The sequence below is a fragment of the Cuculus canorus genome, chromosome 4 (assembly GCF_017976375.1).
Source record: "Cuculus canorus isolate bCucCan1 chromosome 4, bCucCan1.pri, whole genome shotgun sequence".
Taxonomy (NCBI): domain Eukaryota; kingdom Metazoa; phylum Chordata; class Aves; order Cuculiformes; family Cuculidae; genus Cuculus; species Cuculus canorus.
Genome location: NC_071404.1, coordinates 30,885,110 through 30,894,197, shown reverse-complemented (window position 1 = coordinate 30,894,197; position 9,088 = coordinate 30,885,110). Strand labels below are relative to the sequence as shown.

General features: G+C 35.3%; 1 protein-coding gene across 1 annotated transcript in view; it reads left to right on the top strand.

Annotated features, from left to right (window-relative positions):
- Positions 1-250: 250 nt before the first annotated feature.
- DLC1 (DLC1 Rho GTPase activating protein) overlaps positions 251-9,088 on the top strand; it is a 221,963-nt gene continuing 213,125 nt past the window's right edge. The window contains exon 1 of the mRNA XM_054065280.1: positions 251-374. The gene's annotated coding sequence lies outside the window, so the exon portion shown is untranslated. The remainder of the gene's footprint in view (positions 375-9,088) is intronic.

Genomic DNA, 9,088 nt, shown 5'->3' with positions numbered 1-9,088 from the left:
GAGGGTGTTTTTGTTAGAATCATACATAGAGCAAAACTGCTTAGAATAGAGCAATGATCTCAGTAGCGAAATCTGAACTTTTATGCTAGCAGCAGCTAACTGGGACTGGGCTCTTTTGTTTGTTTGTTTGCTCCTCCGTTTTGGATTTTTTTTTTTTTCTCTTTTATTGACCAAAGACTTTAGGGAGGTCATGTCTGAATTCCAGAATTCCAGAATTCTCTTCATCTAGGTAAGCCTGTCTCAGAATCTTTCTTTACTTTAAACTATCAAGAAAAATAATAAAAAAAAGGAAAGAAAAGAAAGATCATTAAAGAAAGAAGCAGTATCCAGCACTGGAGCTTTCTGCACTCAGGATCTCAGCACTAAAACTGGAGGTAAAAAAAAATTGATAATCATTAAAAATGTATATTTAGTTGTGGATGGTGCCAATTCTGTTTTTCAGAATGTGCCAGATCTATAAAAAAAATCTTCTTGTGTGTTTTTCTTTATCTTTTGCAAATACATTTGATATGCTGAACTCTGTTTATTTGCATTCATATATAAATAAAGCTGCATGGTCTTGCTTGCATATATTTTAACAGACATTAAATAGGAAAGCTAGACATCTGAATGATTTCTTTCTTCACCTCATTTGCCAACAGGGAGGGCATTTAGGGCTATGTTTTTTCTCTCCCCCCCCCTTTCCCTCCCCTCCTCTCCAGCAGTAATGATGATGAGGAGTGTTTTAGGTAGATATATCTGTTATACCTCTGCTGAGCTTGGTGTCTAGCCTTTTCTCAGTACTGTATGAAATTTGTGGTAGAACTGACAATAGTCTTAAATGTCTACACTCTACATATGAAATACCAAGGTTTATTTCTTGGCATTATTTAAATTAGGTTATTTTTAGTAAAATTAGGTTATTTTTAGTAACTTGTGAATAGATACACATTTTGGGCGTGCTGTGCTAACATTTAGAAGACTGACTATAATTTTCAGTGAAGATATATGAATTTACTCAGTCTTTTCATTAATCTAGTAAACTTTAAACTATTAAAATAGCAAGAATCTGCTGTTAAGGAGTTTAGGGAGAAATTCGGGATGTCTTCTTTAACTGATGTGTAAATGGAGCTGCTGCTATTTTACATAAAGGCATGATTTAATTATTAATTATGGACATCAGAAGCATTTTTCATGGCAATCTATATAATACCCTTTGTCTTCCTGAAAAGATAAAAGGACAGTTGTGACTTATAAGTAATATGATTTTTTTCCTTCTTATGAGCACTATTAAGATTCCGTATACTTATTGCCCAGATTCGTAACTAAACAGCACTCGTCTGTTCACGTATTTCAAGAGCTTTTTAACTGTTTTTACTGAATATTTTTTCAAAATGATTGGTGAGTAATGAAATGACTATGTAGCCTGAAAGGACATGAAGGACCAGTAAATACTTCAGAATAGGATCAAATATCTCCTCTGCAACAGACTGAGAATTGTATACTGTACTGCCATTTGGGTGGAAGAAAGTTGTTTATGGTGGTCAGAAGTTGCTTTGGGTTGTGAAGGGCGTGGGTCTGAAGGGGACAGGGAACAGCTGGTAGGAAGCGAGGTGTCCCTGGGTATATACTGGGGTGGATTTTAAAGCCACAGTCACTTATTTGCCTATGGACAGCCTTCTCCAGTTTGGTGCCCTGAGCTGGAAGAGTAGTAGGTAGGTGGTGGGGCTGAGAAGTGGAGAAGTGGAGAAGAATCTGAATTGCTGAGTATCTGCGTCACTTCCATGAAATTTGTGCTGGAACTTTGGCGTCTCAAGGGATTTAGTGTTAGTGGCTTTTACTACACTATGTTCCCATACTTGCTCCTGGAAGTATGCATGTACATAATGAATATTAGCAAGTCTCTAGTTAAATAGAAGAGAATATACCACAAAATAAATATAATTATTCCATAACAAGGAGTGCCTTCTTTTGCAGCAGTCTTCTGGACTTTAAAAGATATAATGACCTCATCTAACCTCACTTGCAGATGACAAAAATACTTGACCCCTGCAACAGTTGAACTATAGGGTAGACAACAGAACTCAGAAAGTATTTTCTCATTTAATACTGAAGTTTCTTTTAGACTACAGAAAATGTAACACAGATATCTGCCCTCAATTCTGATTTAGAAGTTTTAATCAAGACCTGTGATGAGAGATCATTCTTGTTATTCAAATCCTGATTCCACTTAGTCTAAATTCTCTGTTACGTTATCCTGGTTTTGTTGTTTAAGATATAGTTGTTCAAGAAAAATTATTCATAGAAAGCTTATTGTGGAAAAAAAACCCTGAAAAGTATTTTATAAATGTATAGCAATAATAAACATGGAAAATGAGAAGGATACAATCTAGCACTGAGCATCTAAAGTTTTGGACCTTGCTCTGTTCCTTCAGAAATGTTAATGTTCATATTTTGAAACAAGAAAATAGCCAAAATAGTTATATCCGATGACTTCTTTGATTTGATTAATTCATGTTAAACACATTAAATAATGTCTGATACCTTGAAGGAAATTAATGCAATGGGTTACATTCATTTCATAGAAAATATTCAAATAGCTTTCTTTGACCATAAATTTATGCATTTGTAAAATTATTTTCTTTTGGACTGTGTACCTGTTGACTTGACCTCCATGTTAAATTCCATAATCCTAGCACTTCAACATGGTAAGTTTGAGTACTTGGGCCTAATCCATTAAGATCTCTGTAACAGAAAGCAAAATCTATTTCCTTCCAAAAGAAAAGGGAAAAGCAAGGATATAAAAAGCAGCCTTGAATAGAAGGACTTGGGGGTGTTGGGAAGTTTGACATGAGCTGGCAACGTGCACTTGCAGCCCAGAAGGCCAACCATCTACTGGGCCGAATCAAAAGAAGGTTGAGGGAGGTGATTCTGCCCCTCCATTTCTCTCTTGTGAGACGTCACCTGGAGCATTGTGTCCAGTTTTGGAATCCTCAGCATAAGAAGGATATGGAGCTGTTGGAATGGGTCCAAAGGAGGGCTACAAAGATGATCAGAGGGCTGGAGAACCTCTCATATGAGGACAGGCTGAGAGAGTTGGGCTTGTTCAGCCTGAAGAAGAGAAGGCTCTGAGGAGATCTTATAGTGACCTTCCAGTACCTGAAGGGGCTACAAGAAAGCTGTGGAGGGACTGTTTACAAAGGCTTATGGTGATAGGACAAGGGGCAATGGGTATAAACTGGAGAGGGGCAGATTTAGACTAGACATATGGAAGAATTTCTTCGCTATGAGAGTGGTGAGGCACTGGCACAGGTTGCCCAGGGAGGTTGTGGACACCCCCTCCCTGGAGGTGTTTAAGGCCAGGTTGGATGGGGCCTTGAGCAGTCTGATCTAGTGGGATGTCCCTGCCCATGGCAGGGAGTTGGAACTAGATGATCTTTAAGGTCCCTTCCAACACAAACTATTCCATAATTCTATGATTCTATGATATTGAGTTGGATAAGTAGTTTTTTAATAAACTAGATATAGTCATTCTATTTAAAAGAATTAGAGTAATTCTTTAATAGATGGTGAAACCACCTAAATGTGTGGAAAGATGCCGATTTGGGCTTTTCATTCGTCTCAAAAGTTGAAGTGTTAAGCTGAATTTTATATAATATTTTTCTGTTCTTAACATGAATTTTATTGCTGATAATTATCTTCTCTTATATAAAGCTTCCCTCGGGAGGGCAGTAGCAGAAGAAGGAAGAGAATTTAGGAAGAGTTTTCTCTTTTCTCAGAAAGGAGACATATCCTAAAGTACTCTCATTTTTTCTTTTGGTCATCTGGTTCCATTTTCTGTTGTATGTTTGTCTCAAGAAAAAAAAATAAATCTTTTTTATGTTGGTATTCTGTTCTGTTCATTTTACAAAAGAAAAAGGAAAAAAAACACAAAAGTGGAATAACACAGGGTAAGAGAAATTGAAATAGCATATCCAGAAGGGATAGATCTTGATTCCTTTCCTCATAGGAAAGAACCCCTGGATATCTTTGGTCCAAGCCCTCACTTAAAGAAGGGCCAACTCAAGCAGATTGACAGGGCTTTGTCCATTTGGATTTTTAGTATTTACAAAGATGATAATCAGTGTGAATACTTAATAAGGACTTTAAGTTTGGCTGTATACACCATTAATATTTGTTGACACTTTTAGAAAATACTTGTTTTAAGAAGAATGTGTTGGTAGAAAATTTCAAATACACTATAACCATAACTGCTTGTTTCTCTTCAATGAGGAAATTTGTTTATGTTGAAATTAGAAATATTGGTTGTTTTATCTCTGGTATATTGTACATCAGCCATTGAATACTAATACAGAGGTTTGCCTTAGGCTGCATGTATCTATGTTAAAATCCATCAAAGTCATACAATTTACTTGTAGCCTTAATTTTCCTCTAAGCTATTCTTTTTCTTACTCTGATTCATGATACTTCCTGTTTTCCATTTTGTTATACCTCGTGTCAAAATCTAGTAGATTTAGATTAAATGCCGTTGAACTTTAGAAAAGTTTGTAAATATCTTCTGAATCACTAGTGGTTGAATCACTCTTTGTCAGCTCTGGGTGTTCAAGGTAGATACCATATCTTATCAGCAAGAGTTTTGTACAGCCTGTTGTTCTACATCTCAGTCACGACAAAGACTCTTTAATGCTAGCATAAATATATGTTCTAACTTGAACACCACTATACTTGTGGAAAGTTTGCCTCATGGTCCAGAATTTAACTTTGGAAAAAGAGAAGTCAGTGGTGAAATTTGAAAATAAAATTTCATAAGACTGAGAAGTATAAAAAAATCTAGAGTAGTATGAAGGATAGTTGCAAAGTGTTGTTCTGTTAAGGGAGCTAAGAGAAATGGAAAAGACAAGATGAATCAGTGAAAAATTTGCTTAGCCAAAGCAGTTTGGTTTACATTATTACAGTTGTATAACTGCAGCTTATTAAAAAGCATCCACCAACCTTAATTTTGTATTATTAACATCTTTGCTAAGACCATGACAAAATATGAAGCTCCTTTTTTCTCATCATGAATTTTCTCCTGCAAGACACAGACATGTAATCGGCAATGAAGACTTGCTTTGGATTCTTTAGTTGACTCCAGAGCATTTAACTCCTCACCTCTGACTGTCTCTGAGTGGCTCAGCACACTGGAAGTTGTGCTTTTAGATTCATTACATGCTTTTTTTGTCCACAGCCAAAGGGCAGACAACACTTTTCAGTTCGTTTGAATCATTTTTCTTTGGATAATGATGTTTTATCAGACAGAGGTAGCAGCTCTCAGTAAGAATACAATAAAATAACAAGTTTTTGCTGAATGGATGGTTTCAGAGAGTTGTACCCTCCGCAGCAGAAGCTGGTCTTGGAGTATTCTGTGTGCAGACACAGATCTATATTTTAGTTCCACTAAATACCTATGTGCAAGAGATGTCAGTGCCTTCCTGGCAACTTCCAAGCCTTGAGTCACTGTCAGCTTATATGCATGATAGCTAAAGATTTTAAAATGCTTTTGCATGTCAGGTGAGAATTGGTAGCTGGTACAAGAAATAAACCTGAAATATCGAGGTCAGATAGTTGCATGATCTCAGGAGTCATCTGTTTTATTTCTCCTCTAGTCTTTTATTCAGAAACAGTAATTTCGAGGGCTTGGTCTGCTTTTCCAGGCAGGCTACAGGTGCTGAACAGGAGAGTATCTTCATAAAATCAGGAGATGGGCTGATGAGTTTGGAATTGAGGTATGTCTGGAAAATAGTGTAGAGAAGGTCTATTGACTATGACTATAGCAGCCATGTTCACATTGTGACTATTATAGAGGCAGAGAGAAAGAGGATAAAGAGGTAAGATACAAACAGGCTGCATACAAGTCCTTTGAAAGCTAAGCTTCCCAAATTCTGAAATAAGAATATTATACTGGAAAACAATCAGTTGCAAGGTTTTGTTCAGATGCAAACCTTTTTTCTTCCCAATTTCACCAGCCTGGGATGTAAAATAAATTTTTATGCTCCCTTCCATGGGAGGATGTGAAGTTAATTGAGTCCTACAGTGCATTTACAAAACTCTCGGTGAACACTGCATCTTATATCTCTCTCAAGTTTCAAAGACTTACCTGGTACCAGCAGAAATTTTCATTAATTTTTGTTTTTCACATATACTGTTTCATTCTGGAAATACTTGTTTGGTTTGCTTTCATTACTTTTTTACAGGTACATCAAAATTGGATTCCAGTTGACACAATTGTTGGTTCATCCCCACCAAAAGTCACAGCCATCTCAATAGTCATTCTCTCTAGATTCTGGCGGATAAAGTATTTGTATTTATCAATGGGACAAAATAATCTTCAGCTCTTTATGTAAAAAGTATATACATAATAATGTCAAAAATACTTTTTAGTCCTGTCTACAACAGGAATGAAATTATGCCCTCTACTATTCAGTAAGCAGACTAGTTGCCAAAAGTCATTGTCTGTAGTGCCTGAGATTTTATAGCTCATGGATATAACAAGCACTAGCAACTTTTCTTTAAATGAGAGCACTATATTAGAAACTTAAGTCTGAAAGGCATCGGGAGTACAATCTGGTTAATTTACCTTGTTTTCAAAAGGACCTCCTGTATCTAGATAAGTTGACTAGAAAGGAAAATTTCTTCCATCTTGGAGAAAAAAAAAATAAAAATAGGAGAAGAGACATTTGAGCAAAACCTATCCTAATTCGGGACTGAAAATAATACGCACAGTTATCTGGGTTGCCATTCCGTATGGGATGGCCTTTTCTCATTTCATGTCTTCTTTTCAAGAAAGACCAGTAGACTCTCAGATCAGAATTTCTAAATGTCATGGCTTTGATTTTCTTCTAAAAAAATCTGTGCTAGAAATGCTTTTGGCTAAAAAAAGCTTTTTGGCTAAAAACCTCTTCTCTTTCTAGTAGGCAATTATGAATTTGATGGTTGTTCTCACTCTGGAATGATGCTGTGGTGAAGGTGATAGATTATCATAACATCTAATAAGAATTTAATGCTGATCATTCATATTTTTAAATACCATTAACAAAATTTCAGTAAAGTAGTAAAATTAAACTAAATATATTTGAAAAATAATATTTCTTTGCTTTATTGATTATTCATCCATGCTAAATAATATGAAATACAAGAATTTGGGTATTTTAATTGACTTTTAAATTAGTTTCTCTTTGATAATTGAATTGGATGTAAATAATATAGATCTTAAGTAAGCCTGGATAACTGTGGATCATTCTGGATTCTGTCGTTTCCCTTTTCTCATCCTTGAGGAAGAAGCTCAGCTGATCTGAGGCTCAGCACTGGAAATGAACCAAATAGACATGTAACCAAGATAAGAATGACTGTAATTACATCGGCTGCAAATAAAAGCCCTTCTTTGTATGATGATGAGCACTGGTAATGCAGCTACTTTTTGAGGAGGAATAGAAAGTAGAGCAACTCCATGCTGGTTTTATGTTTTCTAGTAATAAAATCACACAAATTGACTAAGTTTGGGCTCATATCCTAGGAAACAATAATATTTTCAGAAAACAAGTGAGACTTTGGATGTATCTCAGTGAACAACTTGCCAACTCAACTTTTATATAACAGTTTGGAGCAACTACTGTATTAAGATCTTATAATACTTCTGGATATTATAATTTTTGTAACATGTTAAATGTCTTTTAAAGAAAGGATATTAACAATCTTAACACTATTATTCATTTTCACTGACAGTAAACTATAATGAGCACATCTAACATGTCAGAACCTATAAAGGATAAAAGAAAATAGATTGCTAAAAGGATAATGAAATTGATCCCTACAGAAAAGAGGAAGTCCATATTAAGTTACAAGAATGAATTCGGGTACTTGGCTCAATTAACTCTTTGAGTGGTTTTACTTCTATCGGAAATTACAATCTTTTTGCAGTGTGTAATTTGTATTTACTATAAGTTACAGTATAGTATTTCTTTATATGCATAAGCAAAAAAGTTCTTATTTCTGTTTTAATATTTCTGTTTTCTATTTCTACTTTGGTTCTCTGTAAGTTCCTGTAGTATGAGACACAATGAATAAATGTTCTCATTTGTTGATTTTTAAATATCTCTAAATCCTTTCTTTCCCAGACAGGAAATCTTAGCCTATTTCATGCCTCCGCAGATAGAAGCTATACTGTGCTTTTCATTCTCTTTAATGTTTTTTGCTATGCCTTTTCCTGATCCATCTCTCTTTCTGAGATGAAATGACCATAGCTATGTGTAGTTTCAGTTCATGGCAAAATGAGAATGTAGAAAACATTATTATGAAACTGTATGCTTAGACTCTCTTTTGCCTACTGTGCTACATAGCTTCTAATTTTCAGTGAGTGTGAATTTCAATTCCACATTAACAACCACAGTGATTCTTAGTTTAAGTATTTTTCCTGATTGGTAGCAGATAACATAAATGCTTTTATTACACATTTAGAGTTAGAATTCTTTTCTTGTAACTGCATACCATCATATTTATTGACAGGGAATTTCACATGCAATTTTATCTCCTAGCTGTCCATTGCATTTGGGTCCCTCCATATTGTTAACAAATGTCATTTCACTGCTTTTCTCCTTCTGAATATCCTAAAAAGCACAGGTTCTAATATCTGCATTTTCAAATATGTCCATAATCTCCCTCTTTATTGAAAAAAATATCATATATTCATATATTCTCACTTTTGGCTTTCTGTTTCTTTTTTGTTAAAGAAAAAGAAAGAAATCATTAGATTTGCAGCCAATTTACTGTATATGGACATCAGACTGGCAAGTATATATTTAAGGACCAAGTGATCTTGATTTAGTTTCATTTTAAAAGCAGCTTTTGATGCATCCCACTATTGCTTGCAGCACCCCAAATCTGAGCAGGCAGAGCAATTCCTTCAGCTTTCTTGTTCTGTGGAGATACCACCTGTGAGGCTTAGTAAGGATTTGTGGGGAAAAAAAAATCCCTCTCCTTCCTCTTCCTTTCCATGATCAGAGCAAAGGTTGGAAAAAGAGCCTCTTTCTTACCCTAGGAAGGCTATACATCCCACATCTACTTAAAGTCATGG